This window comes from Euphorbia lathyris, chromosome 6, assembly GCF_963576675.1.
Source record: "Euphorbia lathyris chromosome 6, ddEupLath1.1, whole genome shotgun sequence".
In the NCBI taxonomy this organism is placed as follows: domain Eukaryota; kingdom Viridiplantae; phylum Streptophyta; class Magnoliopsida; order Malpighiales; family Euphorbiaceae; genus Euphorbia; species Euphorbia lathyris.
Genome location: NC_088915.1, coordinates 61,460,813 through 61,471,390, shown reverse-complemented (window position 1 = coordinate 61,471,390; position 10,578 = coordinate 61,460,813). Strand labels below are relative to the sequence as shown.

At 34.0% G+C, this 10,578-nt stretch overlaps 1 long non-coding RNA gene and 1 other non-coding gene across 5 annotated transcripts; both read left to right on the top strand.

Annotated features, from left to right (window-relative positions):
- The first annotated feature begins 3,702 nt into the window (after positions 1–3,702).
- LOC136234325 (small nucleolar RNA R71) lies at positions 3,703–3,807 on the top strand. Its single transcript, XR_010691214.1, has one exon. It is a non-coding gene; the product is annotated as a small nucleolar RNA R71 (small nucleolar RNA).
- A 3,014-nt stretch (positions 3,808–6,821) lies between these two features.
- Positions 6,822–10,315, top strand: LOC136231842 (uncharacterized). 4 transcript variants are annotated; one of them, XR_010690127.1, is made up of 5 exons: positions 6,822–7,203; positions 9,395–9,457; positions 9,557–9,691; positions 9,787–9,890; positions 9,999–10,315. It is a non-coding gene; the product is annotated as an uncharacterized lncRNA (long non-coding RNA). The 4 variants fall into 4 exon arrangements; XR_010690126.1 differs by having other exon boundaries at positions 9,389–9,457; XR_010690125.1 differs by having other exon boundaries at positions 6,824–7,203; positions 9,386–9,457.
- Positions 10,316–10,578: the final 263 nt, after the last annotated feature.

The window sequence follows — 10,578 nt, the reverse complement described above, 5'->3', positions numbered from 1 at the left end:
CTTTCCTTCCTAAATTTCCTGTTCTTTGGCACTTATCACAACGAGTAATAAATGAACGGACGTCTTTAAACATCGTAGGCCAAAAGAAACCACATTCAAATATTCTAGCTGCTGTCTTGTTAGCTCCATTATGTCCTCCATAAGAGCTAGAATGGCATTCCGACATTATGGATTCATATTCATTTTCACCAACGCATCTCCTAATTATCCCGTCACCACAAGTTTTGAACAAAAAAGGATCTTCCCAAAAGTACTGTTTAATGTCGAAGAAAAATTTCTTCTTTTGTTGGAAATTTAATCCTTCCGGAACAATATTGGCTGCAAGATAATTAGCAATATCTGCATACCATGGTGACATGACGCTTTTCATTTGATAGAGATGTTCATCAGGGAAATCATCTCGTATACCGTTAGTTTCACCTATGGGACCGTTCTCATCTTCAAGTCTCGATAGATGATCGGCGACAAGGTTTTCTACTCCCTTTTTGTCTTTTATTTCTATATCAAATTCTTGTAACAATAAAACCCATCTAATTAGACGTGGTTTTGCATCCTTTTTAGCAAATAAATATCTTAATGCTGCATGATCAGTGTAAATAATAACTTTCGAACCTAACAAGTATGACCTAAACTTATCACATGCAAAAACTACAGCTAACATTTCTTTCTCAGTTGTGGTGTAGTTTAATTGTGCACCGGAAAGTGTGTGACTTGCATAATAAATGACATGAAGTTTCTTATCCTTCCTTTGTCCTAAAACACATCCGACAGCTAAGTCACTTGCATCACACATAATTTCAAATGGTAAATCCCAATCAGGTTTAGCAATAACAGGTGCACTGACTAAATCTGTTTTTAATGTTTCGAAAGCTTTAACGCAATCTTCATTAAAATCAAAGGTAGAATCTTTCATGAGTAGATTAGTGAGTGGTTTGGAAATTACAGAAAAATTCTTAATAAATCTTCTGTAAAAACCGGCATGTCCTAAAAATGATCTTACTCCCTTAACAGTAGTTGGAGGGGGTAGTTTCTCTATTACTGAGGTTTTTGCTCTATCTACTTCTAATCCTTTTTCAGATATTTTGTGACCTAAAACAATTCCTTCGTCAACCATGAAATGAATTTTTTCCCAGTTTAATACCAAATTTGTTTTTTCACACCTAGACAAAACTTTATCCAAGTTTTCTAGGCACGAATCAAAAGAATCTCCATAAACTGAAAAATCGTCCATAAAAACTTCCATGATATCTTCAATGAAATCATTAAAAATTGCAGTCATACAACGTTGAAATGTTGCAGGTGCGTTACATAGACCAAAGGGCATTCTCCTATATGCAAATGTTCCGTAAGGACATGTGAAGGTTGTTTTATCTTGGTCATCCGGGTAAATGTATATTTGAAAGAATCCGGAGTAACCATCTAGAAAACAGTAGAAAGCGTGACCAGCTATCCTTTCGATCATTTGATCAATGAAAGGAAGAGGAAAGTGATATTTCCTAGTTGCTTTATTTAAATTTCTATAATCTATACAAACCCTCCAACCAGTGGTGGTTCGTGTAGGTATTAATTCACCTTCTTCATTCCTTACAACTGTTATGCCTCCCTTTTTAGGTACACAATGGATCGGACTAACCCATTCACTATCCGAGATAGAGTAGATGATTCCATTGTCCAGAAGTTTAGTAATCTCATTTTTGACTACTTCCTTCATATTCGGATTTAGGCGTCTTTGCCTATCCGCTTTAGGTGGCTTATCTTCTTCTAAGTGAATTCTGTGCATTACAATGCTCGGATTAATACATTTTAAGTATGAAATTTGCCAACCCATACTTCCTATCCTATTTCTAACAACTTCTTTCAATTTCTCTTCTTGGACTTGTGTTAATTTGTTAGAGATAATAATAGGTAGAGAATCGCCTTCGCCTAAGAAAGCGTACCTCAAATGACTTGGTAATTCTTTAAGTTCTAATTTAGGTGGAACTATAATTGAAGGCGGAACTGGTCCATCTTCTCGAATCAAAGGTTCTGGGTCCTTATCTTCTAGTTCCTCACTCATTATAGGTTCTATTATTTCTTCTTTTTGAACAATGTCATTTACACATTCTTCAATTAAATCAAGTTTCATACAGGCGAAATCCTCCATAGATATTTCATCGCTTGATTCATATCAAACTCAATCTTATCATCGCCTATTCTTAAAACTACTTTCCCTTCCGACACATCAACTAGAGCACGTCCCGTGTTCATGAACGGTCTACCAAAGATTAACGGACAATTTACGTCATAAGCAAAATCTAAAATAACAAAATCGGTAGGAAAAATAAATTTGTCAACTTTAACTAAAACATCCTCAATTATACCGTATGGTCTTTTAGTGGTTTGATCTGCTAATTGCAAAACCATATACGTTTGATGTGTTCTTCTAAGCCTAACTTATTAAAAATAGATAATGGCATCAAGTTAATGCTTGCTCCTAAATCACAGAGACAACTGGGAAATTCAATATCTCCCAATTTACACGGAATGGTAAAACATCCGGGATCCTTGAGTTTTGTGGGCAAATTACTTGGCACAATTGAACTACAATCTTCAGTTAGTGAAATGGATGAAATTCCTTCCCAACTGATTTTCTTTGAAATTAAATCTTTGAGGAATTTACCATAATTGGAAATTTGTGTAATCGTATCCATAAACGTTAACTTAATATGCAAATTCTTAAGTTTGTCTAAAAATGTTAAAAGTTGTTTGTCATAGTCCTTATTGCGGACTTTGTGTGGAAAAGGTGGTTTGGGTACAAAAGTTTTTGTACTAGAGTCAATTGGTGTATCTTTTTTATTTAATGTATCTTCTTTGGGCTTCGGTAAATCAGTTCCAGGTGAGGTCGAATTTCCGGGCATTTCCGGGCCTAAGTAATTTTTCCCTGAACGAAGAGTGATAGCCTTAATATGCTCTTTCGGATTTTCTTCCGTATGGCTTGGAAGACTTCCCTCTTTGCGGGATGGAATTGATTTAGCGAGTTGTCCAATTTGAATCTCCAAATTATGGATGCTAGATGATTGGTTTTTAATAAGCTGATCGAATTTATTCTCGATCCGTTTAAAACCATCGTCGTGATTACTTATTTTTCCGCTCATAGCATCAATAAATTTGTCGATTTTAGAAGATAAAGTGCTAATCGTATCTCTTGATTGATTTTGATAATTGGTAGTACGATTTTGATTAGCATTAGCATTATTATTATCTCTCCAGTTAAAGTTAGGATGATTTCTCCACCCAGGATTATATGTATTAGAGTAAGGGTTATTATTTTGGTTTTGCCCTTGGACAAAATTTACCTGTTCAATTTCACTCATACCTTCGTAATCCACATCTGTTTGGATTGGCTTACCATTAGAATCACACGGTGCCATAAACCTATCAATTTTGTGCGATAAGGCAGAAAATTGGGCTTGCAGCATCGCTACTGGATCAAGATTCACTATACCTTTAAATGATGATGTTGTTGAGGATGATGATTTCGCTAATGGTATGTGTCCACGTTCCGCGGGCCACATACAGCTGTTGATTGTCATTTCCTCCAAAAGTTCTCTTGCTTGGGCAGATGTTTTCTTCATGAATAACCCTCCAGACATATCGTCCAATGAACCTCTAGTCATAGGATTTAATCCATTATAAAATGTTTGCATTAAAAGTTCGGCGGGCAATTGGTGGTGTGGGCATAAACGTTGAAGTTCTTTAAAACGTTCCCAAGCCTCATAAAGAGTTTCATTATCATTTTGAGAAAAAGATGTTAACTCTTTAATGACTATTGCGGTTTTTGCTAAAGGAAATTTTTTTTGATAAAAATGCTTGGGCTAATTGCTCCCAAGTCTCAAATGTTGCGGCTGGCATAGAAGTTAACCACTATTTGGCTCGATCCTTCAAAGTAAAAGGAAAAAGGCGAAGATTGATTGCTTCTGCAGTCACATTTGGTATTCTAAAAGTGTCACAAATTTCTAAGAAATTTGTCAAATGGGTATTTGGATTTTCGTTAGGTAACCCGTAAAATTTTACGTTATTTTGCAACATATTAAGCAACGCAGGCTTAATTTCAAATTGGTTTGAATTAATTTGGGGTCTAACTATACTGTTTGTTACACCGGCCACTCCTAGCCTAGCGTAATCCATAAGTGTGGCCATAACTTCTGGCTCGATAATTCTAGTTTTTATTGGGGTTTTGTTTTTGTTTTTCTTTTCTTTCTTGTTCTTTTTAAGAGTTCTTTGAATTTCTGGGTCAATAGGATCTGGTGACGTGCCTGAACTTCGAGAACTGCGCATGAACTTGAAATTTCGCACGAACCGAAACTACCTATAAAATAGAATTTGAAAAATAAATATGTTAGTAATTGAAAATAAATAAAATATAAAAGTTTGAATAAGTATGAATAAACCTAGATTCGTAATAAAACACGAAAAATTTAAAATTTTGTCAAAAATTTTGGCGTTCCCCGGCAACGGCGCCAAAAACTTGTTGAGCGATTTCCGCAAGTGCACGGTATACGCTTGTAGTAATAAAAGATATCGATCCCATAGGGAACGTTTTTCGAACAAAACTTATTTATAATCGGTTAAATTTACTTTTAGGTTTATAATATGGAAAAATCGTTTAATCGGTTTTGGTTTTGAAATTGCTAGAATGAGAATTAGATTAGATTATGAAAATGTTAGAAAATATTCTGATTTAAGAATGAATTTGCAAGATAGGAACTTTTAGTACTTTTTAGAAAAGTAAACAGATGTATTTGTTTGCATTAAGCAAAGAAAACAACTTTAAACTTTGTACGAATTATAAAGATGAAATAAATGACGGAACCTCTAATTAATTGGCTTTGAACATGACAAAACCCTTTCGGGATAGTTGCCCTTAATCAAATTAAAACTCTTTCGAGATAATAATTTGCCTAAGTGTTCAACAAAGTTTCCTTGTAAAGATTTTGGATTAAATACGTTTTAATGAAAACACCAGCAGTCACTTTAGTGGATTGGTTACCATAAGTGCTGCATAAAAATCTATCGAATAGAACGGACTTTATTAGATGAAATATAAATTGATACAAGTTTACAGAGAACATAGAGCATGAAAACATTCGACGACTTGCAAGTGAACGGGTTGTCAATACTTTCCTTGGGTTTCGTTAGAGTTTGTCAGGCTCAGGGGCGGATCCTCTACTCAATCTTCTCGTTGAATCTTCGTAATAGAGACTGGGTCGGTCTACTACCAAAATGAAAACTAAACTGGAACAATGTCTAAACGCTACTAAACTTGTTATTATTGAATAAACAATGTGTGTACAGCATATTGCTTTTTACAGAATCGAAATCTAACTTCTGAATCACTTGATTCAGAATTTCTGCATAAATTCTATACTAATCTCTTTTTTCTACATATCTTCAACTCTCCATCAACTCTTTATTTATAGATGTTGAAGAGTCTTGATTGAAGTGTCGTGTCCGCTGTGAAGGATCGTGTCCGTTGCGAAAGGACGTCTTTATCCACCCGAACGATCGCATTTCGTCGAAAACGAAAGTGTGTAACTATGCCTCTAAAAACTCCTGCTCGTACCGAGAATATTAAATTCTCTACCGAGAATGGGGGAGCATCAATTGGTCTTCAAACGAAGGAAGGAAAAGATGGGGAACACGTGTCGCGACCGTGAATTTGGGGGCCGCGGTCGCGGCACGGAATGTTTTTTTGGTTCTTCTGCTTTCGTTCGCGTCCTCGATTTGGCGTTATTAATTTCTGTCGTCTTCGACTCCTTTTGTAGGGTTTTTCTTCTGTTTTCGAGCTCTTTTCGTTCCTATTTGGATTTTACCAAATATTTATGTACCTTACAAGAAAGAAACATATTCGAGAGTAAAAGCTTTCCAAACATTTATAAATAGCATAAATTCGTAGCAATATTGATGTAATTATTGATGATATGTTAGGTATATTTTGGGGTTAACAGCCACACCTTATTAGATACGATTGTTTGCAAATCAGACTCAAATAATTGGGGTCGGTTATTTAAAAATCAGACTCAAATAATTAGAGCATTGGGGTCGGTTTATCAATCAAGTCAAGCTCTCCCAGTCCGGACAGACCATGCTATAGCCCTACTATATCAATCAAGTCAACCTCACCCAATCCGGACAGGCCATGTCCTGCTCTAGTCCTGCTATATCAATCAAGTCAAGCTCTCCCACTCCGTATAGGCCATTCGAGGTAGAACCCTCAAAGATGAACTGTGCCTCCTGATTCATCTTATCAAATGGATCAAAATCTGGCAGATCAACAACAACATTAATGGTGGCTTGTCCCAACGGCTCATCCAAATTACGAAAGTGTACTTTTGATCTCATCTCCGCTGCAAAAGAAAACATATCCAAGTTTAGTATTTCACAACAAATCTTTGATTTATAAGCATACGAGAGAAAAGCTGCTTTCAGTCAGCTCCACGTCAGTATCCAAAAATATTATTTATAAATTTGATATTAGACTATATAATATTTTCAAGTTCATTAATTAACTAATTAGGTGTTAAAAACTGCAAAATAAGAGTTATTTTTATATTAAGAGTTATATCAATTGTTTAGAGTTTGGAATTTTTTTAAGTAACATAACTTTAATATAATGGGGTTAGATTTAATAATTTATGGGTTATAATATTTTTTTTTTTGAAACTGTGAGGTTATAATATTTAGTTAACATGTATAACATTATAGTTAAATAAGTTATGAGGTAGAAGAAGAATATATAAGAAATTGTGGTAGGAAATGAATTATTATTTTATTATAAGGATCATTTGGATTTTTGGGGGAGAATTAAGAAAGAGCCGCATCATCTCCTTCAAAGAAAAAGAAAGGACACACAGAGAGAGAGAGAGAGAGAGCTCCTCTCTCTTCACTGTTTTCTTTCCTCACACAATCTTAAACGACATCTAGGCTATCAGTTCCACGGTCACCGACGGTTCAATTATTTATTTTTTCACCGTGTTTTCTGAAATTTCCGCTCGATTCCTCTCGTTTTCAAAAACTTTCAGGTGGGTTCTTTAATCTATACTGATTTACGATTCAGATGGTGTTTGTCGGAGGTCCAAAGTCTTTCACGGGTATATGGTCACTGTTGGCTTTTTCTTGGAGTTCCAAATAGTCCGATATAAACATGTACTACGATTTTCAAAGGTAAAATCATCCCCGTTCTGTGTTTTTGTTCATGATTTCTCATGTTCTAGATTTATACTTACAGTTTACCTATATATGTTGTTCTTGTCTGAGTTCTTCGAACTCAGAGCACAAGTGGTACGAAGTTAATGTAGGTAAATGAGAATAATTAAAGGTTAAATATCACATTAACTTTGTCCCTATTTGGCAATTAGCTATTAGTTGATTACATTAGCTGTTAGCCGATTATGTTTTTGGGTAGCTGATTTGATTAGCGAATTGTGTGAACTTGTTTAGTAAAACTTAGTTGATTGCTAATAGCTGTTTATGTAAAATCATAAATAAGGACATGGTAAAATATTTATTTGAAATTAAAGAATATTAATTAGGGGTAAAGATGTCCATAAAAAGAGATGAAGTAATAAGCTAATTGAAAAAAGAAATGAGCCTTTTAGACCCAATAACCTCTTTCAAACATCTCTTTACCAAACACCATCATTAGAGGTTTGACTAGTCAAAACCTCTAAAGTGGCTCAAACCTCTAATTTTACTCGAAAAAGCTTTTTACCAAACATGGCCCTTGTTTGGTAGATGTTTTTGGGAAGTAAACGAAGGTTAATGTAAGTTAAATGTTTACTTTCTTTAACCTCTAAACTCTAGGGCTGGGCACAGTTCGGTCCAGTTCGGGGATTCAAGAATCTCTAGGATTTGATTGAACTTCGGGGATTCCTAAAAATAAATTTCTATGATTGGATTGAAAAGTCCGATCCGGTCCAATTCGGAGATTCGGGGATTCGATTCCGGTCAGTATAGTTATATGACGAGTCAAATAATAAAATACCTATACTTTTATAAAAAACAAATTAAAAATATAATTTGCAAGATAATAAGTATATAAAATTCTTAATCAAAATAAATAACATGTGTTTACAATACCAAATATTAATTTCAACCTAAGTAAAGTAATTGGTGAACCAAATTGCTAAAGAACAAATGGGCAACTTAGTTTCAAGATTAACAATTTTAATATCTTAACACATGCAAATCTTAAAAAATGCACAATTTAAACTAAACAACAACAAATTAAAGTACAATAGCAGAAAAAACTTGACCAGATTCTAACGAGTTAAAATTAAATAACAAAAATTAAAATTTGACTAAAGTCAAATACTACCAAATTAATTGATCTATTTTAATTATCATATGTACACAAATTTTAGGATTTAACCAACAACCAAAAGAAATAGTAGGAGAAACAATACCTGAAACTGAAATTGCAAACAATTAGATTTCACTTTAAAAAGGAAATTGAGGAGATAATGTCAGAACTAGGATTCTCATGAACTAGAATTTTAGAATAGGAAGAAAAACGAATGAGAAACAGAGAGAATAGAGAGAAGAATATAGAATAGAAAAAATAAAGATTTTATTAACCAATTGCATAATCAATTAGTACAACCTGATTCTCTTAAATAGGAAACGGTACAAGGAAAATACAGCTGGCCTAACAAATCATCGCCCTAATAATTCTAACATACCTTAAATAAGAATAGGAAATATAACCTACCTTAAATCACTCTAATAATTTTAACCTACCTTAAATAAGAATAGGAAATATAACCTACCTTAAATAAAAATAAGAAATATAACACTTCACTACATAGGAAAAAATAAAACTTCATATATAAAATATAAATTTAATATGATAAATCTTCAGTTCTTTCAATCCAGTTTGGTCCAATCTAATCGAATTCGGTTATCGGTCCAGTCTGGATAATTTCGGTCAAGCTCTTGGACAAAAAGTCAACAGTCCAATTCGGTCCAGTTCTTTGAAAAAATGTCAACAGTTCGGTCCAGTTCTGGCAGAAATTTTTACATGCACCTTAATGAGCAAGTGAATTTGCTCATTCATCGTTAGATATAAGCTTATTAAATCTAAGCCTTAGGATGCTTTGAATCTCCACCTTAGGATTCTAATAGGCCTAAATCTAACGGTGAATGAGTAAATTCTACATGCTCATTAAGGTGCATGTGATCAAGACTGTCAGTCCTGGATCTTTTTACCAGGGCCGGCCCTGGGCCTTGATTTTTGGGGCGCATGCCCAAGGCCCATGAATCTAAGGGGCCCTTTTTTTTTGATTTAGTAGATATATTTTTTTTATTAAACATATTAACCTAACTCTACACCATATACGTTGTTGAGGAGGAGAAGAAGGATATACAGACGCCGCTTGCTTTCTTCCCAAAATCTTCTTCTTGGAGCTGTGGCTCTCCGGTATGCGATCCCTGCAAGTTTAATTCCTCCGTTGTAATCAATCCTGGTCTAATCATAAATATGATGGAATCTTTTTTGTTTGTTTAATGAAATTATCAGAGAAATCAGAAAGTATCAAAAGAGCACTGAGCTTTTGATCCACAAATTTCCAGAAAGTATCAAAAGAGCACTGAGCTTTTGATCCACAAATTTCCATTCCAGCGGCTTGTTCGTGAAATTGCTCAAGGTTATAAGGTCAATAATCAAAGTTTTTGTTATGAATAGTTAATAAATTGGGGGAAACCTGTTGGTGATGAGTATGTTCGTATGTTTTTGTTGGTTTATGGCAGAATGATTTGAGGTTCCAGAGCCATGCGGTGATTGCTTTAATATGAGTATGTTCATATGTTTTTATGTTCTTTAGAAGTTTTTGTGCTGAGTACTATCTTACAAGGTATTACTTTATATTAAATTAAGGCTTATAAAAGCATTTAGTTTGTAGTAAGGCTACTTCATATAATTTATGTAACATGGTAAAATGAATTGATGTTTTGTATTGTAGGCACGCAGTATTATCATTTCGATACATGGTTTCTCTAGAGTTGTGTTTGAAGTCTTGAAGACAGCCACTCAGAATAAGATAATTTTTCTAGTGTTCTGTACATGCTCTTTCTTTTTTGGGAACATTCTGTCATTCTTGACTACAGATTATGTATAATTTAAATTTGAGTTATTGGCATTTCATATCAATGCTCATGGAGATTTAACCTTCTTTAGTGCTTGATGTTACCTAAGTTAAAACTAGTGCTGATAAGAGTGATAACTATATAGTGCATATAATCACTGTATTGTGAGGAATAAGAGTGATAGAAGCTTTTGTGCTCAGTAATGTGGACGTGCCTAGTTTTTTTTTTGTGTTTGGTTTTTTTTTTTTTTTTGCTTAATTTGTGTTTAGTGTTCTTTGTTGACTTAAGCAAATGGTGTAGTTGGAGGTTAACATAAAATAAAATGGTCTTCAAGGTTGGAAAAGACTTAGAAAATGAAGAATATCATCATAAAGACTGTTCTTTAGTGTTTAGAACAATTTCGATTTTGTTTAACATATTTTGAAGTTGTATTCTTAACAATATAGATTTTGTTTA